The sequence below is a fragment of the Triticum urartu genome, chromosome 5A, assembly GCF_056163025.1.
Source record: "Triticum urartu cultivar PI428250 chromosome 5A, HENAU_Tu73, whole genome shotgun sequence".
Taxonomy (NCBI): Eukaryota; Viridiplantae; Streptophyta; class Magnoliopsida; order Poales; family Poaceae; genus Triticum; species Triticum urartu.
The window spans coordinates 390,856,018-390,881,506 of record NC_141877.1 but is presented as its reverse complement, the minus strand read 5'-3'; the positions used below and the strand labels follow the sequence as shown (position 1 = coordinate 390,881,506).

The 25,489-nt window shown below is 44.1% G+C and overlaps 1 long non-coding RNA gene and 2 pseudogenes across 2 annotated transcripts; all 3 read left to right on the top strand.

The window, feature by feature from the left end:
* Positions 1–4,757: 4,757 nt before the first annotated feature.
* LOC125507049 (monooxygenase 2-like) lies at positions 4,758–5,602 on the top strand (annotated as a pseudogene).
* A 26-nt stretch (positions 5,603–5,628) lies between these two features.
* Positions 5,629–7,906, top strand: LOC125507050 (uncharacterized; annotated as a pseudogene).
* A 6,532-nt stretch (positions 7,907–14,438) lies between these two features.
* On the top strand, positions 14,439–18,868 carry LOC125509210 (uncharacterized). Of its 2 annotated transcripts, none has more exons than XR_007284003.2 (5): positions 14,439–15,029; positions 15,189–15,390; positions 15,476–15,586; positions 15,700–17,261; positions 17,359–18,868. It is a non-coding gene; the product is annotated as an uncharacterized LOC125509210 (long non-coding RNA). The 2 variants fall into 2 exon arrangements; XR_007284002.2 differs by having other exon boundaries at positions 17,341–18,868.
* Positions 18,869–25,489: the final 6,621 nt, after the last annotated feature.

Genomic DNA, 25,489 nt, shown 5'->3' with positions numbered 1-25,489 from the left:
CTACACTGCAAGCGGCACGCGTCGCTGTAAGGTCGAGTGCCCAGTGTGTCTAGCTTGAAACACGTCAATGTAACATCAGTCTCCGCTGTCCTTTTTTCTATTGGCAATTCGGACCAAAGTGCTGCAAAATTATTACATGGACGCTGGAAGGACGGTCGTTTGTCCTACCAGTTGGATGAAAAACACTGCAAAGGCGACCACGTGGAAGTTGCAAGGATGACTGGCGATGCTACAGGTCGGACGCATGTCATTGCAAGGTCGTTTTATGATTATACATTTCTTCTAGATATGGACATGGACCTTCTTGTAGCTACCAGTTGGCAGCGTCTGAACGCTATCGTGATGTTTTGATGGACATGCTATTTTTTATTTGATCTTCTTGCAATGCACGGCATATGCACTATAATAATAATTATTATTATTAAAGTCATCAATTGCTTCCAAACTTATAAAATATGACCCACCAATGTCATCTATAAGTTGACAAAAACATTTCACACTGGGGAATCCCCTGCCTGGGCCATCCCATGCAGTAGTGATCTCCTATACTGCGCTCTGCACGCAGCGAGAAGACACGGCGCTCCAATTAGGGCCGGCCCATGTGCGGGCGGTCCGTTTTTAAATTTCGTTTTTTTATTTTTATTTTTTCTTTTCCATTATGATTTTTTCTCCTTTAAATAATTTGATACTTAAAAAAACCTCCAAAATTTTTAAAAAGAACTTTTAAGTAAATTTTTGAATAAAGCATAAAATGATTGTGTCGCATATTCAAAACATGTTTGCAATTTTTAAAACAAATGTTTGGGAAATCAAAAAATATTATTTTTAAAATTTTGTTTATTACGAATTATTAATGAAATTGAACAAAATGGTCGCCAAAATGTTATCGGTGATGCAGCAAAATGTTGTCATGCCCATTGAAGTTTATGATTTTTTTCTCCCGTTGCAACGCACGGGTCCTTTTGCTAGTCTCCCTAATAATAAAGTACGGATTGACTCCGTGGGTTCACCGTCACAATACGCTTCTTCCCATGAATTTACGCTTTCAGTTTGATTTAAAACATATATGCCCCTAATAATAAAGCACGGATTGACTCCATGGGTTCACCGTCACAATACGCTTCTTCCCACGAATTTACGCTTTCAGTTTGATTTAAAACATATATGCGAGGTGGTACTAATTCAGGGAACCATCTGTAGGTTCGTCCGCCGTCAAAATTTCCGTAGGTCACTGTTGTTTTAAGTCAGTTGGACTTCTCCTGATCCGTCTGGCCTCAGCCCACCAAACCCAGCCCAGGCAAAACCAGATCAACAAGGGTACCGAAGAGAAAGAAGCAAGCATCGTCCGTCCGTATATACCTTATATTATCGATCTTGCGCTCGAAGCCACACCTGTAGAAAGTCCCAATATAATACGCTGCCATGACTTGCCGTGAAGGACACAAACACAACCAGCCACGCACAACCCTCCTCCAATAAATACAGCCGCAACCAAAGCCTCCTCTTCTACTTCTTCCAAGCCCGTAAGCCTATGCCGTCGATCTGGGTGGGATTGACTTCCATCGACCCATGACACATCGTGTCATGCTGCCAGACGGCGAGCACTAGACACACCAAGCCGCTCATTCCAGCGTACCGTCTCGGCGACCTAACATGAATAGGCACACGAGAATATACCGTGGAGCTCGGCGATGAGCATGGAGGCACAGAGTTGGCCGACCGCCAGCATCAACGGGTGACGAGCCCTCCTCCTGCACCATGATATACATATTCGCCTGCTTAATTTTGCATCCCACTTCACAAGAAATCATCATCGGTGGCGACAATGACTCACCAGAGACCAATTAACATGCGGAGGAAGGTGTTTTCATTTTGCTTACCTCTGATGCCGTTGCAAAATTCCTGAGGGCGGGCGTGAGTAGGGCGCCGCCGTGGGAGAGTGCAGGCAAGAATACTGTGCAGTAGCAGGATGGACTGGTCGCCCCAGCCAATATTGGCACTTGGTTCTCCAACGGACAAGCTTCGGGGTCTACACCCTCATATCGTTGTCCTGCCCGTGACCAGAGTGCTGGAGGAGAACATGCCTAACCTTGCCGGCGAAGAAGGCGAGGGTGTGCCATCGAGAGGCGGGAGGCTGGGGTTGTATAAGGTCCCTGCAAGGAAATTCAGAATTACATCGTACTACTTGCGTCCATACAAAAACCTGAGACATAGATTGGATCATCTAATCATGGTAGGAGCGCGTGCGGTTACAGGAGGGCACTTGGTAGCAAGGCCCTTTCAGGTAGACGGCCAGGAGGCCGACGGCAGGGTCGCCGTGCCCGACAGCGACCTTGGCAACCTCCATGGCACAGGGCTGGCGGCTGGGCCTCGCGCCTTCTTGTACATCACCAAATAGCCGATGACGACGATGATGCCGAACCCCATCAACGCCATCGTCCCAGCCCTGTGCGGCAGTCGGCCACCTCGCGACCTCCACTGGGTCGCTGCCGTGTCCGATGTCCACGTCAGCGACCTATGTGGCTGAAGTGCTGGGCCTTGCCTTCTGGATTCTTATAGAGCACTAGATAGCCGATGACACCGATAATGCATGCCGAACCCCATCAGCGTCATCGTCCCGAGCCTGTACATCAGGCGGTCACCTTGCTGGTGCAAGACCTTCCGTGGGACGCCACCGCGGCTGGCTGGCGCGACGTCACTCCTCGGTGCCGGCCGCTCTTTTCCATGCGCATGCATGTGTCCTCCTTTCGCTTGTCACTGGCATGTCCGTGCGGTCATGCTGTATTGTGCTGTGGAGATATGGAGTTTGTGTGAATCCGCCGTCATGAGATGGTGTACTATGCAACACGTAGTAGGGAGTAGGGACATGTGTTGAAAGCTTGCAGGCGAGGCAATCGAGGCGACGCCAGGTTGTGCCACGTGCTCTGTGAGAGATAAACATGCATGTGACTTTTTCATTTTGTTGTGAGTTATCCAAACAAACAGCCGTCCATTTCTTTTCGACAGAGTTTGCCTTTCAGTTTCTATTTTCTATCATGATTGATGCATCGTACAACTCTACACTATAGGAATCAAAAACATCTCCAAGCAAAAGAGAGACGAATTGTTAGATAATTTTTTATTTATAATATAACTAATTTGTCAAAGGTCAATAAATACTTCAAATTGCCTTAATCTTTTTATCTCCGAACCACATGCTCACGTGTCATTGTACACGACTCGAGAAACATACTGATTGACGAAGCATTCTTCCTTGGGACACCATAAAAATTGCATAGTGGAAGGTGGCGACTGGCACGGGCAGAAGGCCTACTTTGCGACCATCGCCCTGGCTCGCGCATGATAGTGACCGTGAGGTGGACATCAAGTATAAATTATATAACCTCACCTTCTACCTCGACAAGGACGAGCTTAGCAACAACTTTATCATGCACGATATAAGATTATCTCTACTGCCTCAGCTACCATATTCATCCGCCTCAAGGTCGCAAAAGATCCAAAAAAACAGATGGTAAAGGCGATGGTCGTGACCTCAACCGACACCAGTTCGTTCGCCCAGTCCAAAAGCAGTCAGCCCCCGAGCTATGACGCGTGCATATCTCCATGATCCGGCTTGCTTCATGAAAACTGACATTCGTTCTTCAATGAAGCACATGCATCTCGATCAATGTTTGATGCGGCCATCACAATGTCCTTCTGACATGAACTTTCCAATTCATTTTGTTAGGCTCTTCCTTATGAGTTCGGATCAATGAACCTCAGTATGATAATAGTACGTGTTTGAGCGTAGATCCATTCCAAAATATTTTTTTATCTCCCTTTGCAACGCACGGGCATATGTACAAAACCAACTAAAATTCTTGTGGTTGAGGTATTATGCGCTACCGCTTTAGCAGTACATAACCAACTAACATTCTTTATAAATAGCAACAAACAGTTTTCATCTCCAAGCATATTCGAAAGCGAAAACACTTTGTATTGTTTATCAAAACTGTATGATGAGATAGTTCAGAGTGTTGGACTAAAATTGGAGAACACAAGTTTATCAGAAACAATAAGAATTTGTCATCAAGGATCTAAGAGCTCTCGAAATACATTGTTCTCCTCTTTTGATTCTCCTTTCAATACATAAGATTGCAGACTCTGGTTTATGAGTACAAGGATGAAAATAACCTTAAATACCATAATGCACCTCTGTTCCATTCGATTCAAGGTGCAATAATGTACAGACCATTAATTATTACTCCCTCCTTCCGGAAATAAGTGACGTTGTTTTAATTCAAAATTGAACTAAAACAACATCACTTATTTCCGAATGGAGGGAGTATATGATTTATTTATCTGGTTGCTGCATCCCTTTTATACATCAAAATCAGTGTTCTACAATACTGATTTATGTTGGTTGGAAAGAGGATCGCAACAGAGGCACAATAAACTGCCGGCATATTAACATCATATTGGCGATCTTAAGTAGGTTGTGCCTCATTTTTTTGCCCGGTGCAACGCACGGGCATTTGTACTAGTCTATCCCTAATAATAAAGCACGGATTGACTCCGTGGGTTCACTGTCACAATACGCTTTCGCCCAGTCATAATACGTTTTTACGATTCGTGTAGACAAAATCGTAATATAAACGAGGTGGTACTAATTAGCTCTAGCTAGATTGGTTGGTTGATTCGTGTCAGCAGGCGCTCTCTTCCGAAAGTCCACCGATTACGTGGCCTCGACCTCGTTGCTATCAGCAGTGGCAGCAAGCATGCAGCGGCAAGGGGAGTCCGGCGAGGACATCGTGATCGTGGGAGCCAGGCTCACCGGGCTCGCCGCCGCGCTCGGGCTGCACGGGAAAGGGGTGAGGAGCGTGGTGCTGGAGTCGTCCCCGGTGCTCCGGGCCTCGGGGTTCGCCTTCGCCACCTGGCCCAACGCCTTCCGCACGCTCGACGCCCTCGGCGTCGGCGACTAGATCAGGAAGCTCCACCTGCACATCCAAGGGTTGCGCGTCATGTCAGCGTCCACGGGTGAGATAGCGAAGGAAGTGGACTTCAGGGACGAGTTCCGCTGCGTCAGGCGGGACATGCTGCTGTAGGTCCTGGCGGCGAAGTTGCCGACGGGCACCATCCGCTACTCCTCCAGGATCGTGTCCATCGACGACGGCGACGACGACGGCGCCAAGATGCTCCACCTCGCTGACGGCTCGACTCTCCGGGTAAAGGTGCTGGTCGGCTGCAACGGGATCAACTCCGTGGTGGCAAGATGGCTGGGGCTCACCAAGCTGTCGGGCGCTTGGCCACGCCGGCCCTCGCGCGTCCCGACGGCCATGGTTTCCCGCCCAAGTTCTTGCTGGCCGGCGTGCCCTGGGCACTTGGGCGGCAAAACGGCTCGTGGTGGCACGGCGGCACGATGGTGTGTGCGACGCGGCCTTGGCCCATCGCAGTGGTGCCAAGAACGCGATGCTCGCGGCCAGGTAGGCCAAGGCGCGTGGGCTGTTTGGGAACGCGGTTGCCGTTGATGCATGGTGGTGACGGCCAGGAGCGGTGCAGCGACTCCTGCAGGCAGACGTGTGATGCTCGCGACAGCGCACGGGAGGCGGAGGCATGCGAGTGAGAGCCGGCGATGCGCATCAGATGGAAATGGCATTGAGGCTCGGCACCGGCACACCAGCGGCAGCCAGCAACGCAGCGAGCGGTTGCATCGAGCCGTGATGCGAAAACCAGCATTCCAGCAGTTGCCTAACAGCCCGAGCATGCACTGCTGCGGAGCCAAAGCACGGCGGCGAGTGCAACCTGTTCGGGAACGGCTGCACGCTGGCTAACACTCGAGGCAGCTCCCAAACAGTAATATTTCTACATATATTACACACGTATTTTATTTATTTCTCTTCACAATTTTTTAATTTCATCGTACATATAGCAATGTATGGATATGCACAGTGCCAATGCATCTGATAACAACGCAAGTCCCTCCCACTGCATGTTGTATTTTTTATATGGATTACATAGTTCTGCAAGTGCACATATATATGCCAACAAAGCTAGCTTATATTGGATTTTATTACTATTGTGCTCAAGCTATAGTATGAAGCTTTAATTAGCACTTAATTACTCTTCTTGCTATGCTTGCAAAGGTAGAGGGATCATGCCTCATATGCAGAGTTGCGCCACATATGCAGAGTTACGTATACTTAAGAATCAGGTGCAATTTCATCGTATTTTCATTTACTTTCTACAGCTTCTTCTCCGAGTGCATATTTAGTGTATATATGTAGAACAATGACATCTATGCTGATATGTGTATGCAACTCTCCTTATTTTGTTGGTTTCTACAAGGGTCTATCACAATTTTGTTTTATTTGTCTGGGGTGATTTATTTCCCACTGCTTGTAATTTGTGGTAGAGAAATTGAGAGGGAGGCCCCATTGTGAGAGTTTGCAGTTTGTGTGTTGATGTTGCTTGCGGTGGTGAATGGAAAGCCGGTCATGTAGCCGTCTGTTGCGTAGTTATGTGCCGATGTTGCTCGCAGTGGTGAATCGGAAGGCCGGCCGTGTAGCCGCTTGTTGTGTACCATGGTGGCAGTGGTCAGCCTTGTGAGGAGGAAAGAGAAGATTGTCATGTAGATCAGTGGGTAGCAAGAGTTTCGCTCTGATCATGTGCCCCTCAAGCACAGGCACGCGAAGATGGACGACAATAAAATTGATCATACGGTTACGGCTAAAAGTGTAAGTGGTCAGGGGGAGGGGGGATTGAGGAGAGATGGCATGGAACTGACCAAAGTAAATGGGAGGGAACCGATGAGTGGGGGAGGGATGCATCGGTGATGGAAGATGTGACTGGTTGCTGAATTGCTAGCTAGGAGAGCAAATCGGCCAGTTGTGGTTCATGAAATTTGTGTTCGCTCCGTAGAAAAGCACGAGCATAGAATATGTATACCCGTTGCAACGCACGGGCTCTTTCCCTATCTCTTCCTATTATATATTATATATATATATTATATTTATATTTATATTTATATTTATATATATAATACGCTTTCTTCTCATATTATAATACGCTTTTACAATTTGTATAGACAAAATCGTAATATAAACGAGGTGGTACTAATTTCCGTCCGTCCGTCAAAACTTCCATAGGTTGTCGTTGTTTTACATACAGCCCAGCAAACCCGAACCGCCGGTACGTGTGTGAAAAGAAAAAACCAGCCACCCGCCTGCGCAGCGGAGCCTCGCCATAGATCGTGCGCGCCATAAGAGCTCGCCCAGCTCCGAGCGCTTCCTCGGCGCATTCCTCCCCCGCGCGGCCGCCGGCGACCAACCCGCCTCGGCGGCCTTCGAGCTCGACGTGGACGACCTCTTCGGTTCTCCCGAGCGGCCGCGACCGCAGCCGCGACGCCGGCCCTTGCTCATCTCCTCCATCTGCGCCGCAAACCCTAGCCCCCCGCGCCGCCCGCCGGGGGCCATCCTCGAGGCCCTCCCCGAGCGCCTCGGGCCTCTCTCGCCGCCCCCGTCTGCTTCATTCGTCTCGACATCCCCCGCATCTCCGGCGATGGCCCTTCCACACATGATCCCCGCCATCCCCCGCCCGGTGCCGTCGCCGGCGATGCACATGCCGCAATGCGCGCCGATGAATGTGCCAGCGGCGCGGATGCGGCGACCGACGGTCGAGGCGTTCGCAACTTCACGAGTGAAGCAGATGAGGACGACTACGACGTGGAGATGTTGTCGCCGCACGAGATGGTGGCGCGCTCGCCGGCGTGGGAGTCGCCCATGACGACCTTCTGGGTGCTGGAGGGCGCTGGACACACGCTCCCATGACGACCTTCTGGTTGCTGGAGGGCGCTGGACACACGCTCAAGGGGAGGCACCTCCGCCAGGTACGCAATGTCGTGTGGTGGAAGACCGGCCTGCTTGATTGATCCATTGCGTTTGCATTTGGTAGCTGCCTACAGCTATTGAATTTGTGTGTTTGAATTATCGCGTGATCAAGTGGCTACACCTGTAAAATTTGTGTTGTATTACTCACCATTACGGCATTACTCTTATTTATGAACTATCTATTTGAGCTCTCAGGAGACATTGAACTATTTGGTATGGATTAAGATAATTGTGCTTTTATGGATGTTTCTGTGTTAATTTACCCCAAGAGATATGATTTATCGATCCTTAGTATGGTTACATTCCAAAAGTATGTAGTTTGAACATCGGACGATGTAAACTTGGGCATATTTTGAGATATTGTGGTGTAGATTACTTTGCACTGCACCTATGGAGTTGGATTCTTTACTGGAGCTTGTTAGCCACTGCAGCTTCGTTTGGTGAAGATGATAGTTTTGCAGTTCCTTTTAGCGATGTTATTCTGCAAAGTATCCATTGTTTATCGTATTTGAGACGCGCATAGGACATGGAAATGGATCATCGGAGCAATATTGTTCAGGTGTTATAAATTTTACTGCACTTGATGGTGATGTTCAGTATTCAGGTCTGAGTTAAATATGCTCTGCGTGCTGCTTAGCTGAAGGTGTGTGCTCGAATTTTCATTCTGATGTTTACCTGGATAATTAAATTATTTTAGGAAGTTTATAGTTTAATCATAAAATTTAGAGTACTAAGATACTAGACTAGGGCCAGTTCTTTTGGGCGATTCTACCAGAATCACCCCCTCCCTAGCTTCTCCCAGAATCATCACTCCATATGTTTTTTACAATCCTAGCTAATTAGACCTTAACTAAATAGGATTGTAAAAAAAATATGGAGTGGCGATTCTGGAAGAAGCTGGGGAGGGGGGTGATTCTGGGAGAATCGCCGAAAAGAACTGGCCCATGTTTAAATACATGTCAGAGATGCATAATCACGCAGTGTCTAATTTTGGTCTAAACCCAGGTTTAAATACTGTTCAGAATATAGTCAAACACTATCTTTTATGTATGCCAGAGCATCAGGTCAATGGAGCTGTGATTCAGGATTTCCAAAAGAAATCGACAGCTTAGCTGTCGAAATAGTTAAAACAAACAGAAAATTATGCTTAATGGGGCTCCATGATCCCCCACTTGTTTCTATTATTAAGGAACATTTGTTACCTTTCCCAGCTGTATGAACTAGAGATTGGTCGCGAGCATATCTGAAATCTTGTCTTGATGGAAAACTGGCAATGATGTGTTGAGGATCTTCTTCGTACTACTACTATACAGGAGTTGTCTGTCTATTCCATATCTAGAACATATGGCCCAACCAATAGAGCAACTGAGCAATGGGAATCCATCCTGCTGTGACGTGAGGTGATGTTCTTCTTAGTGACGGCTTGATTCTTCCTAGGATTTTTTTTTCTTTCTACTGTACCTCTTCATAACAAAATATGTCTACGAGGTGATACTAAAAAACCGTTTCGTTTGCTGGTGACAATTGTTTTCCAGCGTAGTCGATCTTGGGCTGGACGTGATGGATCCTACCTGATCGATCAATTTCCCTCAAAAAAGAAAACCTGATCGTTGGATGAATCGTACAGACTCGACCGCAACGTATTACATATACAACGCCCTACCTGTCCGATCAATCTTTGGCGGTGCCTCCACAAGCGGCGAGGAGACTCGGCGGAAGCACGTGAGCGCGCTGAAGAGATAGCAGGCCATCGACACAGCGTTCGCCTCACCGGAGCAGTGGCGGTTGTTCTCCTTACCGTCCATCTTCGACGGCAATACTATCTCTACGCCATCAGTGTATTCAGTATTCAGTCAACTCGGCGCCGGCCCGCCATGCCCGCCGTGGTGGAGGCGCAGGGCTTCTGCCTGCTCGACGATCGAGGCAGGAGCAGTTTGACCACGATAGAGCTCAGAAAGAGATGGGGAAAGAGAGAGGAGCTCATCACGAACAGGAAAAAATAGACAACAGCGGAGGAGGAGCACGGATGCTCGCCTTGCTCACCTGGATCGAGGACGGCGGGCTTCAAGGTTTGAGCGAATCCTCACCCAGCTCACCGGGAAAGAAGCCAGCGACTTTGGCGTTGTCCGCCCCTTTGGACGTGTTCCAGCTTCAACGGATTCTCCCTCAGATTGAGGCCAGGGGCTTCGGTGCCGTCCGGATGTGACTTCCTCGTGGGTGCTCTGGAGCTACGACGAGTGCATGGGCAAGGATCAAGTCTAGAGTGGCCGCGCGTGGAGGCTTGATAGGGTTCCGAACAGAGGACGACATGGAGCTCGTTACAGCGACGTCATGCCTGGCCGTGCCGCCCGGATCGGTCGCACTAGTGGTCACGCTCCAGCCGGATGGCCAGGCACCAAGAGCCCAGGCGCCCAGCTACGTACGTACGAGGGACTTCGTCCAAGCGGTGGTACATGTACTACCTGACGAACAATCTATATATCAAACTTGACTCCGCTTAAAAGAACAATTATGATCCGCAGCTCTGCAAATCGATTCCGTATTTATTTATTCATTCTGATTTTCCACCACCAGAACGTTGACAATTTTGGGCCCTCCGTAGGCATGAATCCATCTTACCAATGTTACCAGTTCTTGTGTCCTCATGGTCTACCAGTTCTTGTGTCTTCCTAGTATATAAACTTTATACCCTGGAAACTTCATAATTTATGTATGTCTAGCTTTATTACATATGTTTGATATTTTTTTTGATGTGGCCAAACCAAAAAAAGGAAGAAAGAGGCGACAATGTCTTTTTCTCGGCAGGATCAGGCGCCGAAGGACAGCTTGGTGGGCAGCTTGTTGCCAGGATCACAGGCTGCTTCGTGGTTGATGGTGCCGGTTCTGAGGACAATACTTCTAATGTTTTTTTCCTTTGTGGGTAGACAATATATACTCGTAGTGTTGTGATTTTTTTTTGGAAAAGCTTAATGCACATCAGAAACAATATAATCACAAATTCATCCATGACATATGCCTCCTTTTGTCTCAGTGACTAACAATTTAAAATGGTTGCATATTATGTTCAATAGTCATTCATACACACATATTATTTTTGTCTGATATTTCTTATTCATACAAACTTTTGTATATACATTATAAATATATAAAGTGCTATCCAATGCAGATGCATAAGTTGAGCCCGCCAAGCCTGGCGATACAAGTATATGTTTATTCATATAAAATAATTTTATAGAGAGTGAGCTCCCAAATTGGAAAAGCTTGGTCATATGGGCTATGTGACGTTCAAGTTGTTACTTTCGTAATAATATTGCATAATGATACATTTAATTTTGTTTGAATCCGCGCTCATATCTATTGTGGATGAAATTTAATCTGATTATGTATGTGTAGCTCACTTGCGTGGATCAATTTATTGGAAGCTAAATATATAATCAAGATGATGATGGATTTTCTTTTCAAGAATGGTCATCTTTTGAGTACTTTTAATATTGCCTTTTCCATTTGTGAAGTTGTTTGAGTTTTTTCTTTCAAGTTTTCTAAATGTATATTTATTATTTTTATAAATCCAATGCAGATGCATAGGTTAAGCCCACCAAGCCCAGCTAGGATTGGTTGGAGATACAAGTATATGTTTAGTCATAGAAAATAATTGAATACAGAGTGAGCTCCTGAATTGGAACAGCTTGGTCATATGGGCTATGTTATGTTCAAGTTGTTACTTTCGGTAATACTATTTCATAATGATACATTTAGTTTTGTCTGAATCCGCAAACATACATGAGCTTTACACATGTCTGTTGCGGATGAAATTTAATCTCGTTACGTATATGTAGCTCACTTGCATTGATCAATTTATTTGAAGTTAAATATATAATCAAGACAATGATAGATTTTCTTTTTAAGAACGTCATTGGTACTTTTGAGTACTTTTAATATTGTTTTTCCATTTGTAAAGTTGCTTGAGTTTTTTCAAGCTTTTTAAATACATATTCATTATTTTTATACTCGATGCAACGCACGGGCAATTTTTTTAGTCTATCCCTAATAATAAAACACGGATTGACTCCGTGGGTTTACCGTCGTAATACGCTTCTTTCCGTGTCATAATGCGCTTCTTCCTGTGACTGGATAATCAATAAATAAACAAATCAGGAAAAAAATTAATGGAAGTTCGATCCCTGCTCGCCTGGGTGGAGGCTCGCCATGGTGACCAGCTTGGCTGTGTTCGCATGTGTATTTTTAATTGGTCCAAAAACAATTTCTTCTATTTGAGTTGACCATATTTTTTGTTCCATGGGCCCGCTGGGCCTGCATCGCGCGATCCCTGCTCGCCTGGGTGGTGGCTCGCACCCAACCAGCTTGGCTGTGTTCGCATGTGTATTTTTAATTGGTTCGGAAACAATTTCTTCTATTTGAGTTAACCATATTTTTTGTCCTCTCCATGGGCCCGCTGGGCCTGCATCGCGCTCTCTTTTATATATCGATTGGTGGAGAGCAACCAGCCTCGATCAACTCATCATGCTAGATTAGTTCGTCTATATCCTGGTTGCAAAAGTTTGATCAGTCCTTCCAAAAACGTTCATCCTTCAAATAGTCCCACCTCGCTTTTACACCGAATTACACCAGTTTATATACGAGTTGCTTCGAAAATCAACAAGCCACCATAGAAATCAAGAAAGCAGAGAGAAAACAAAAGGATTGGCTGCAGCGGGGGGTTAGAGGAGCAAGATGGAGAGGGAAGCGTGGGAAAAAGGGTCGGCCCATGGCCACGTTGCAGCAGGGCCGTGGAGGAGGTTGGAGGAAGGGACGGTGAAGCATATGCTCGTCGGTAGGGGGCTCCGATCTGAACAACACATACATGTATTTTCTCATGGCTGATCCGAAACACAAAAAAACTGGCTGTCGTTCAATAATCAATCCCTATGAGCTCGCGTAAAGCCTCATCACATATCACACGTTGGTAGCTCTCAACCAGTAGGCTTATCTGGGATGGTGTAAAAAAGGTTTTACCTGACCGCAAAAAAGAAAAAGGTTTACCTGAGACGAACCCTCAATTGCGTTACAATTCTTTCTCAAGTATTGGATTGTTCTTAGTTTTTCATTTTAATTAACTTCCAAACAAGGTTTTGATTTTTTTTGACTCATCATTTTTTTGGTTCGACTGTGTTGGATCGGTTTGCGCACTATCGGTCCATTAATAAACATCACTAGCTACAACGCTTGCTCATAAGTGATACCAATTAATCAAATTTTGTTCATTTGTTGGAGATGTACTTTAAGGCCGGAGGGAGGTCAAGCTTAGAGACAACCACTCTGCTTGAAGTGTATGGAGGCTGTCTTTATAGGACCAAAAATGTGGATGCTAATATGAACTTAGGCGATGATAACATCGTATCCCTTTTAGTCTCAGTTGCCTTTTAAATGTCCTTATCTCATAAAAAAATATCTCCATCACATCACCATAGCCTGATTCTTGAGTCTTGCACAACGTGTTCATTTAGTAGGAGGATGCGGTCATGTGGGGATAATAGTTTTTCACCGGTTGCAATGCACGGACATATTTGCAACATGACTATTGATATTTTTAGGAAAAATTTGAAACTTTTGCTGATGGCCAAGCCCATCGCCCTGGAATTGATCATGTTTACCGTGATTAGGTGGAATATAATAAATGACCACCATCGATGAACGGGAGAAGTGTTTACCGTGATTAGGTGGAACACATGACCACCATCCACGAATGGGAGAAGTGGCAAGACCGATGTGCCGGTAGGCTTTTTTTTTGAGCTACATGACCACCATCCACGAATTCGTACGTCGCCTTCCGCTGATGTGCCAACCAAACCCGGTACGTATCAACCAGTTCGCATGGGCCTCAGCTCATCAAACAAATTCAGCAAACTGTGGACCGGTTGGCCCAGCTGGCTCGCTCTCTCTTTCCCATTTTCTCTCTTTTGCCATTTACAGAAATTAGTAATAATGATGGGAAACGAAATGGCTAAGGTGCGTGGAAATATATGAAAATTTTCCTGCGGTGTCCATGATTTATACTTAGCCCCAGACAAGAAGTTTCACATAAATTGGTAAGTTAAATTCAAACTCATTAGGATTTATATCAAATGGGTTTGAATTAGGTCTAGGCTTTAGGATTGTGCAAAAAACATGAGATTTTTGGTGGAGTGTGATAAAATAATTTTGGACAAAGTTTTGGGGGCCAAACTACAAGGCATTTTGGAGAAGGTTGGAATGGAAATTAGAAATGCAATTAAATAAAATACAAGGAAAGCTCAAATGATTTTATGAAAATCTTCATAGTCATGGTTATTGAGTTAGGGCCGTGCGGTATTTTCTTCTCCCGTTGCAACGCACGGGCTCTTTTGCTAGTTAATTAATTAATTATATATATATATATTATAATTATATAATAATAATAAAACACGGATAATTATTATATATTATAATTATATAATAATAATTCACCGTCGCAGCGTTTTTCAGAAAAGTCCTACTGTTTTGATTATTCAACGCACAGTACTCGGAATAAGTTAGCCCGAACCGGTACAGCCGAGAAAAAAGAAAGAAAATCAACCCTCGCACGACCCTGCCTCCCAATCCCCATCTCCACCTCCTGCCTCGCGCACCGCCGTGCGCCGACACCGCCCACCACGCCGGCACGTCTACCCCTGCACGACCGGCTACACGCCGACGACGCTCGAGTGCACCTTCTTGATCAAGGCAACGCGACGGCTCGAGCGGTTGGGGGCAGCACGGCGGCTCGATGCGGAACGGCGGCAGCGGCGGCTGGAGCTTGCAGGGGCTGGGGAGGCTGATTCGAAGGCGGGCGGCGAGGCGGGGGAACGGTGAGGAAGGCCGGAGCGAGGGATCCGGCGACCTAGGCAGGAGCTCGCCGGAGCCGGGCGATGGCGGGCGGGCGCGCGAGGCAGAGGGATCCGATGCGGCGGTTCGAAGTCCTTGCAGGCAAAGGCGGACCTCCATGGCTGGCAGGGGGGCTCCAAGGCCATGGCGGGGCTTCGGTTTTCCCTGGTATAGAAAAGAGAAACAGAAGAGGATTCAGGGAAAAGAAGAACGGGGATTCAGGAAGAAGAAGAACGGTGGAAGAAGGATGGCTGGCCTCCTCGGCGCATGCCATACGATCTAAAGGTCTGACCATGTTGCTTTTCTTCCATCTTCTAATACAATCGTAAATCAGCAATCGGCAAAGAGGGAGCTGTAGGATCAGTGTCTACCCTTTTCTGCAGCTCAATCATGGTGTTGTTTGTGGCTTCCACTCTCATACTGATTGATTAGGTGCTCTAACAGGTTCATATCAGACAAGGCAACCACAACAGTACAGCCATGATAATCTCATGGGTGACAACAGTCAGAACCTGGATCGAGCACTGTGTTTTACGGGACTTCAGAAGATAATCTCAATTGTTCTACAAAGGGAAAGCATTCGCGGTACACGTTCTACAAATATACCTCGGGATACATTCATCATTGTACAATCAAGAACCTGAAGGTTACCGGCACGTCAAACATTTGATGCTTATGTTTTATGAAGGCTGGAATCTTGATTGAAGGCTTAATTATGACTTTTCTTGCAGTTTGACACAAAGTATTACTAAGCCGTTGGAACTGAAGAGACGCTGAAAAAGATTTGGTTAGGACCCCTCCGAAAAGTGGCCCAGATGTTCCATATACATTTGGTCTGATAGGTATTGTCAAATTTGCTCAGGATATAACTTGCATGGTCACGTCTGAATTCCAACATAATTTTACTATTGTAGTTTATGAGTGATATTACTGAGAATTTTACTATTGTGTTTAGGTGATCTCGGTCAGAGTTTCGACTCCAATGTCACGCTCGCTCATTATGAGTCCAAATAGTATGATGTAATCCTCTAAGCATGGTTGACATACTTGCTTTGTCATATTTACTATCATAAATTTCTTTCAATGGGGTCTCTGGAAATACTGTTTTCTATGTGTTCCCATTGGTGCCTGAATAATTTGTCACTCTTTCAATGGGATATATTTGTTGCTAATGGTCATTTATAAAGATTTATAAAGCATCCATCTGTGAATGAATTTCTGAATATTACCATAATGTGTATGATAATGGTGGAACACTTAGATTGTGGTTCATGACAAAACACTTGTGATGATGTTGTTCAACTATTGTATGGCAGTTCCAGATTGTGTGTTTACGTATGCCTAGCCAACCTTGGTTCATGAAGCTTTAGAAATTAGAAGCATCATCTTGTTTCAGAAGGTAAAGAAAGAAGGTGTGGTGATACTTCTTCTCCTCCCGTTGCAACGCATCCGGAGCTCGAGCGGGCCGATTTGCGCAGAGGCAGAGGATGGGATGGTGTGCTGCGCTCGAGACGAGATGGCTCGATTAAGGGGATTGGAGGGTGGCGCCGGCGGGCTCGCGGACGGGGATGGAGAGGGCGGGTGCCAGCAAGATCGAGCCGGGGATGGAGAGGGCAGGGGTCGGCGAGCTGGAGGTTGAGGATGGGAAGAGGTGGCACTGCCGGCGGCCACGAGCGGAGGAGGGCACGCAGCTCCTCTCGCCATGTGTAGATACAGTACTATTTTACAGGCGCAGACAGGAAGGCAGTACATTGTTCTTGCGGTACGCTGACGCATTTGATTTGCCCGTGCCATCTAGGAAGGGCTGGTTCTACTGCTAGATGTCGGCCCGTTGATGCACTGGGAGCTGCAGGAAGTCGAGAATGTCTGCACCACCCTTGTGCGCAAGAAGGCAAGCAACACGAGGAGCGGCGATGGCCGCTGCCTGAGCCTGGCGTTCTTTTTGTTGAGAATCCCTGAGCCTGGTGGTGGTTATCGCGAGAACCAGGACAACGGAAGCCAGGTGGCATCGCTGGTCCGTGTAAAATAGGTTTAAACTTGGTGAAGCCATTGAACAACACTCTTGCTTTCTTCTGTTAGGACCCTTTATCAACCATTGAGCCACGCCAAGTTTTTGAGATGGTAATGAAGCCTGCCACATTAAATTTGTCCCTCCCCTTGGTTCTTTGTTATTTATTCTTTTGAATTCCTGAAATTTCTCTCCAAAATAAGTCTTGCTTTACCAGAAGATTGAACTGTTTCTTTTCAGCTACGATCATCTAATCTCATATGTGTGTTCGTTTGAACTTTATTTACTCTTTTGACTGTTGATTTTGTTTGCTTTGCCTGAAGATTGAACTATTTCTTTTACTGTTGATTTATGAACTCCAAGTACTGATGTGCATAATTAAGCATCTGTTCATCAGGTGTCATTGTATATGGACAAGTCTGCAGGGGTTTGTCAGTCGGACTTCCATGATTGCAAATTGTCGTTCCTGCAACTTATATGTGATCACGATCTTTTTGTTGAGATGACTGGTATGTATCCCGCTGTAAATTCATGGACTACCAACCTAGGGAACTATAAATATTCCGGTTTGCCAAACTATTTTAATAGACCAGCAATATTGTTCAGAGACTTCGGTCCTCCTCCACAGCGGGATGCGACCTCCCTGGAGCAGCGGGTCAGGCGCATCGTCGGAGGGGGAGAAGAGCTTGTTATCTACATGACTACATCAATGTTGAGTGAACTGCCGTCGAACTGAAGCGCGCCTCCTATAGCTGCGACCCTGTGTTGGCCCTGCCCGCGTACGTCCGCTAAGACCGGAAACAGAGCAGGAAAGGAGTTCAAATGACCTCTCTCTATTTTTCCTCCCTCTGGGAGGGAGTTGCCAAAGCAGTTAAGGCATGCGGAGGTTTGAAAGTTGCGCAGGAGGCGGCCTAAGGGTGGGACGGCGTACAATCCCTCTACTGTCATTTTATACTCTGATTTTTTTTGCTGCATGCACAGGTGTTTCAGGCAGAAACAGTAATAGCATCGACTAGGAGGAGCAAGACAAGAAGCAGCGACAGCTACCATTGCTGGCTAAGCTATCTGCTACGATGCCCGCCTCTCTTTGCAACGGCCAAAGCACACAACAATCCATATTTTGGTGAATTTTTTCTCCCCACTTTGGTGACTTGGGACGGGTTGTGGGCAACAGCAGTTTGAAAGAATCGGTAGTAGAAACGTGAATGTTAAAGCCAATGGGCTAAAAACTATAAGGATACTTGATTTGTTTCCATGTCTACCTTTCAGTATTCAGCCTTGCGAGAAAAGGTGCCTCAGGATAGAAGCTTGACATAGGTGTGGCCTTGAATGCCAGGATTTTATGAGTATCCTGACTCTTCTGTTCTCATTACAGAATCAGAATTCAAAAGATCAATGTACTAATGCATTTCAAGTTTTCAACAGGAGAGTACTTTCTGATGTTTTAATGACCAGGTATTATTGATCTTGAGGTGTGTTATTGATCTCTGTTACTAAATAGATGGTGTTTTTTGTTACTTTATGAAGAAGCATTGCATGCAAGACGCCATAGAAAAAAACTGCTGCCCCTGATGCTTCCTCGCGGAATCGCAGCTTGATGGGGCTTGCTGCGCCTCTGGAACACGCAACCGCTAACAAAGAGCAGCTTGAAGGTTTGAACAAATGTACATATTGAAATTTAGAGTTCCACCAGTACATATGTGCAAGAGTGTAATGTTCACTTGGAACTTGCTCGTGGTGGAGACGTTCAACACAAAAAAAGTGAAGACGACCTGAAACTTCATGAGATAATTTAGTAATTCGGTCTGGTCAGTACATTTCTGCGTAAACAAAAAAATATCCAATCAAAGCACATTGGCTTATGATGTTTTTTTGTGTGGGAGTTTTATGATGTATTTTTTGTTAGTACATCGTTTCATTAATGATATTGGATGAGGGGAATAAAAAACATGTGCATATGTAGCTCACTGCCATTGATTAATTTACTGAAAATTGAATCTATAATCAAGACAATGAGTTAGTTCTAGACATGCAAAATTATGAATTAAATTTTTATTAAACCTACAACTTGAAAATTCTGATTTTATATCATATGTGATGTTGTAATAGGAGAGGATTGGACACTCTTCTATCTGATAATGGATTGTTTCGAAGAATGGATCTTGGTACTTTTGAACAATTTTATACTATTGTTTTGCTATTTGCAAAGTTGTTTGAGTTGTATGCATAAACATATTTGTTCGAGTGTTAATTAGTTTTATAGGTTTCCAAGCACATGTTTATTTATTTTGCCGCTACTCACATCGACCCCAAGAAGTCCATCTATGTGTGCATGGGCGATACAAATAGTGCGGAGAAGGAATCATGTGCGAGATCACTGGTCAATCTGGTCCACAACATCAAATGCCGACGTCCATAGCACAAGGCAGTGCTTTTCCGAGCAAGCAACCTAGCAAGTGCATCGGTGATCAATGGTTTGTTTGAACAACATATATGTGCGATTATATTCGGCTTATATATTGGGTTAGGGGCAGGTGGTAATATTTTACTCTCGTTGCAACACATGAGAACTGAAATAGATCATGACGAACATTGTTAGGGTACGCCAAAATTTCATGGTCAAAAAAGAAATACTCAATGTAGTCTTATTTTTGATGTTTTGCAAAAAATGGATTAAAGAAGTGCTGCATAATGGCAAGTGGAGCGGGTTTTAATTTTTCGCCCGATGCAACGCACGGGCAATTGTAGTAGTAACTATTAAAATCTGTAATTGTACCTATTCACCCCCCTCTAGGTCCATCTCGATCCTTTCACCATCACAGTAGGGGTAAAATCCGCGAGAGTCTGGGTTATGTGTGGTAAGGCTGGTTCTCGTGCATGTACAACCGGGGTGCTATCTCCATCAAGAGGCAGCATTGTTTTATTTGAAGACCATGTTTTTACTCTGCTAGATACTGGCATCACCCGCTCCAATTCAAATGGCTGATAAATAGAAAACATAATTTAATGTATAGACATTGTATGAGAGACAAATGCAATAGATAGTGTGGAAAAAAGAAGGCATTAAATAATTGACATGTATATTGTTTAACTACAACAGATAGCATGACATAATTTCACATATATGATGTCTATCTAAACTGGATAGCATAGCATAACATAATTCAAAGATATGATGACTAACTAAACAAGATCGCATGACATAATTCACATACATGTTATCTAAGTAACTAGGATCGCATGATTGAATTCACATATGTGATTTATATGCTAAGCGGAGGGCATTCACATATATGATGTCTGAACTAAGAACATGGTGTTGAATATTCTGTATATGATGTCTAAACTATGCAATGCAAGACACCATATGCATGATATGAGCAGTAGAACCGTGCCAAGTTAGAGCATACACCTCGGTGGGGGAATATGACTGGTCATCTGTCTCTAAATCCATCTCTGAGGAGCTATCGGGACCCAGCAAGAGATCTGCTTCGACAGGTAGCACTGTCTGCTCCGAAGGCCTTGTTTTCACTCTATATTTTCCCATCACCCACTCAAATGGCTGATTCATAGGAAGAGTAGTTTAATGTACAAACATTGTCAACAAATGGAAATTTAATGAAGAAAAGGATGGGCTAGATATGATTCAAATATATGATGCCTGGTTAAACAAGATGGCATTGCACATTTCACATATATTATGGCTGGCTAAAAGACATGAGACTACATAATTCCCATATATGATATTGAAACTAAACAGGTGGCATTACAGAACATGTCTAAACTAAGCAGATGACATATATGATGTCGAAAGTAGGCACTGCAAGGCAACATGTGCATGATATGACTAACATCATCATGCCAAGTTAGAACAAACACCTTGGGGGTAAATAGGAGTGGTCAGCTGCGTCTGAATCCGACTCAGAACAAATATCTTCCTATGGATTACAATCTGGAGAGGGGAGGGGGGAGGGTTTGCCATTGAACCAACCATGGCGATGTCTGCATTGTATTGCCGCGCAAAACTCTTCTCTTTTCTTTTATCTACATGTTCAACATGACTGTGTACAATATCTCACATGCATACAAAAAAATATAGTGAGATTCTGTAAGGAGAGCATGCAGAAATCTAGAGTAATGGTAACAACCAGTGGATGGATCCAAAAATAATGATAGCAGGCTGATGATTGCTTTAATTTAATAAAAAACAGATGATGATTGCTTTACTATTTGTTTCCCACCCAAGATGAACAACATAGGCATACCCTAGGTGAACCAGATATTAGACAGAGATACTATTCATTGCTGCCTCGATATGTGCCCCACAACTAATTAGAACTCAAGTTTGAACATCAATTTGGACCTGACTTGGAGTCTAAGAGGTGAACAGGAAAATTTCCTATTGCTATGTTTTTCCGTTGAACCATAATAGCCCTAATGGATCGATATGAATGTAGAGTAATAAGTGATGCGACAAGTGTACAACCTCTTTGCCGTAGCCGTGTCGACCTCAGCATCATTGGGTTGGTCGCTGAAGAAGTTGAGGCAGAGGTGGCTATCGGAGGTGTGGAGGAAGATCTGAGGAATCTGTAGACGGCGTCCAGGGCACTGCTCTGTTGTGATGGATCATTCCGTCCTTGGAGCAGCTCCGGTGAGTCACAAGACGTCAAGGCTGAAGCAGCACAACACAGACATCGTTAATCTCAAGTGGGATTCTAATAGCATCTCCAATAGATGATGTAAAATGCATTAGCAAAAAGTGACAGATGTAAAATCTACATCACCAAAAACCACCTAACTACAACAGATGAGGTAAAAACTGTTGACTCTGAACTTAACTTTCGAAACTGAAATTTACTGTGGAATCTGAATGTTATTGTCGAAACTGAATGCAATGGTAGCAGAGAGGCACTTCACATGGGATAGTTTAGGAAGGGCCTGCAGTTCATCTTCAATCTGCACCCCCCTGAACCGCCAGCCACCACCGGCCGAACCCCGCGCCGCCTCGCCGCCTCGCTGATACGTCTCCATTGTATCTACTTTTCCAAACACTTTTGCCCTTGTTTTGGACTCTAACTTGCATGATTTGAATGGAACTAACCCAGACTGACGCTGTTTTTAGCAGAATTGCCATGGTGTTATTTTTGTGCAGAAATAAAAGTTCTCGGAATGACTTGAAACTTCACGGAGAATATTTTTGGAATATATAAAAAATACTGGCGAAAGAATCAAGACCAGGGGCCCACACCCTGTCCACGAGGGTGGGGGCGCGCCTATCCCCTGGGCGCGCCCCCTGCCTCGTGGCCCCCTGGAGCTCCACTGACCTCAACTCCAACTCTATATATTCACGTTCGGGGTGAAAAAAATCAGAAAGAAGGATTCATCATGTTTTACGATACGGAGCCGCTGCCAAGCCCTAATCTCTCTCGGGAGGGCTGATCTGGAGTCCGTTCAGGGCTCGGATAGGGGAATCCATCGCCATCGTCATCATCAACCATCCTCCGTCACCAATTTCATGATGCTCACCACCGCGTGTGAGTAATTCCATCGTAGGCTTGCTGGATGGTGATGGGTTGGATGAGATTTACCATGTAATCGAGTTAGTTTTGTTAGGGTTTGATCCCTAGTATCCATTATGTTCTGAGATTGATGTTGCTATGACTTTGCTATGCTTAATGCTTGTCACTAGGTCCTGAGTGCCATGATTTAAGATCTGAACCTATTATATTTTCGTGAATATATGTGAGTTCTTGATCCTATCTTGCAAGTCTATAGTCCCTTATTATGTGTTATGATCCGTTAACCCCGAAGTGACAATAATCGGGATACTTACCGGTGATGACCGTAGTTTGAGGAGTTCATGTATTCAATAAGTGTTAATGCTTTGGTCCGGTACTCTATTAAAAGGAGGCCTTAATATCCCTTAGTTTCCAATAGGACCCCGCTGCCACAGGAGGGCAGGACAAAAAATGTCATGCAAGTTCTTTTCCATAAGCATGTATGACTATATTCGGAATACATGCCTACATTACATTGATGAACTGAAGCTAGTTCTGTGTCACCCTATGTTATAACTATTGCATGAGGAATCGCATCCGACATAATTATCCATCACTGATCCAATGCCTACGAGCTTTTCACATATTGATCTTTGCTTAGTTACTTTACCGTTGCCACTGTTACAATTACTACAAAACTGCTACTGTTACTTTTGCTACCGTTACCGTTACTTCCATACTACTTTGCTACTAAATACTTTGCTGCAGATATTAAGTTATCCAGGTGTGGTTGAATTGACAACTCAACTGCTAATACTTGAGAATATTCTTTGGCTCCCCTTTTGTCGAATCAATAAATTTGGGTTGAATACTCTACCCTCGAAAATTGTTGCGATCCCCTATACTTGTGGGTTATCAAGACTATTTTCTAGCGCTGTTGCCAGGGAGCATAGCTCTATTCTTTGTGTCACTTGGGATTTATATCTTCTGGTCACTATGAGGAACTTGAAAGACGAAAGAACTAATTTTTTTCCCTCAACTACGTGGGGAGGTAAGGAACTGCCATCTAGCTCTGCAGTTGATTCACCTTCTGTTTTGAGTAAACTTGCGACACCTAAACCTGCTTCTGCTATTAATTCTGATATGTCGCATGTTATTGATGATGCCACTTCTGCTTTGCATGACACTTATGATGAAACCACTTCTATGCTTGATATTATTGTGCCACTAGGTGAATTTCTTGATGAACAACTTGCTAGGGCTAGAGAGAATGAAATTATTGAAACTGATAATATTGATGAAAGTGATGATGAAGATTCTCCCCCTAGATATGAATTGCCTGTTGTGCTTGAGGGCTATGTTATGGATGAATAAACTGCTAGAGACGTTCTTGCTTGCAATGATAGATATGATCTTAAGAAATTATTAGCTAAGCTTAAAGAAAAATCTTTGAATACTAGAATGAAATATGACCCTGACTTTGCTACTTCACCTATCTGTATTTCAGATAAGGATTATGATTTCTCTGTCGATCCTGAGATAATTACTTTGGTTGAATCTGATCCTTTCTATGGCTATGAATCTGAAATTGTTGTGGCACATCTTACTAAATTAAATGATATAGCCACCCTGTTCACTAATGATGAGAAAACTCGTTACTACTATATCCTTAAATTATTTCCGTTCTCATTAAAGGGTGATGCTAAAACATGGTTTAATTCTCTTGATCCTGGTTGTGTGCATAGTCCCCAGGATATGATTTATTACTTCTCTGCTAAATATTCCCCCGCTCATAAGAAACAAGCCGCCTTAAGGGAAATATATAATTTTGTGCAAATTGAAGAAGAGAGTCTCCCACAAGCTTGGGGGAGGCTTCTCCGATTACTTAATGCTTTGCCTGATCATCCTCTCAAGAAAAATGAAATACTTAAGATCTTTTATAATGGACTAACCGATGCTTCCAGAGACCACCTGGATAGTTGTGCTGGTTGTGTTTTCAGGGAAAGAACAGTTGATCAAGTTGAATTGCTATTGAATAATATGTTGACTAATGAAAATAATTGGACACTTCCTGAACCAACTCCTAAGCCAACTCCAAAGAAAAGGGGTATTCTATTTCTCAGTCCTAAAGATATGCAAGAGGCAAAGAAATCTATGAAAGAAAAAGGTATTAAAGCTGAAGATGTTAAGAATTTACCACCTATTGAAGAAATACATGGCCTTGATAACCCGACATAGGTAGTAAAGGTAAATTCTCTCTATAGATTTGATGAAAATATTCCTTGTTATAAGTCTGCTAGCCAATGCTTAGATGAGTTTGATAATTTTATTGTTAAACAAGAAAACTTCAATGCTTATGTTGGTAGGCAGTTGAAACGCAATGCTTATATGATTGAACACTTGAGTGATTATATGTCTAGAGTTAAAGGTGAACTTAAACTCATTAGTAAACATGCTTCTATGGTTGCCACTCAAGTAGAATAAGTCTTTAAAGCTCAAAATGATTTGCTCAATGAATTAAATAATAATAAAATTGATAATGCTATTAGATTTGTGACTAGAGGGGGTAAAATGACTCAGGAACCTTTGTATCCTGAAGGCCATCCCAAGAGAATTGAGAAAGATTCTCATAGAACTAATTTTGATGCACCCAGTCCTTCTAAGAGAAAGAAAAATAAAAATGATAGGACTTTGCATGCTTCTAGTGAACTTGTTGTAGACACACCTGAGAATCCCAATGATATTTCTATTTCTGATGCTGAAACACAATCAGGTGATGAACATAAACCTAGTGATAATGTTAATAATGATGTTCATGTTGATGCTCAGCCTAGCAATAACAATGATGTAGAAATTGAACCTGCTGTTGATCTTGATAACCCACAATCAAAGAATCAACGTTATGATAAGAGAGACTATTTTTCTAGGAAGCACGGTAAAGAAAGAGAACCATGGGTTCAGAAACCCATGCCTTTTCCTCCTAAACCATCCAAGAAAAAGGATGATGAGGATTTTGAGCGCTTTGCTGAAATGATTAGACCTATCTTTTTGTGTATGCGTTTGACTGATATGCTTAAAATGAATCCTTATGCTAAGTATATGAAAGAAATTTTTACTAATAAAAGAAAGATACCAGAAGCTGAAATTTCCACCATGCTTGCTAATTATACTTTTAAGGGTGGAATACCAAAGAAACTTGGAGATACAGGAGTACAAACTATACCATGCTCCATTAAAAG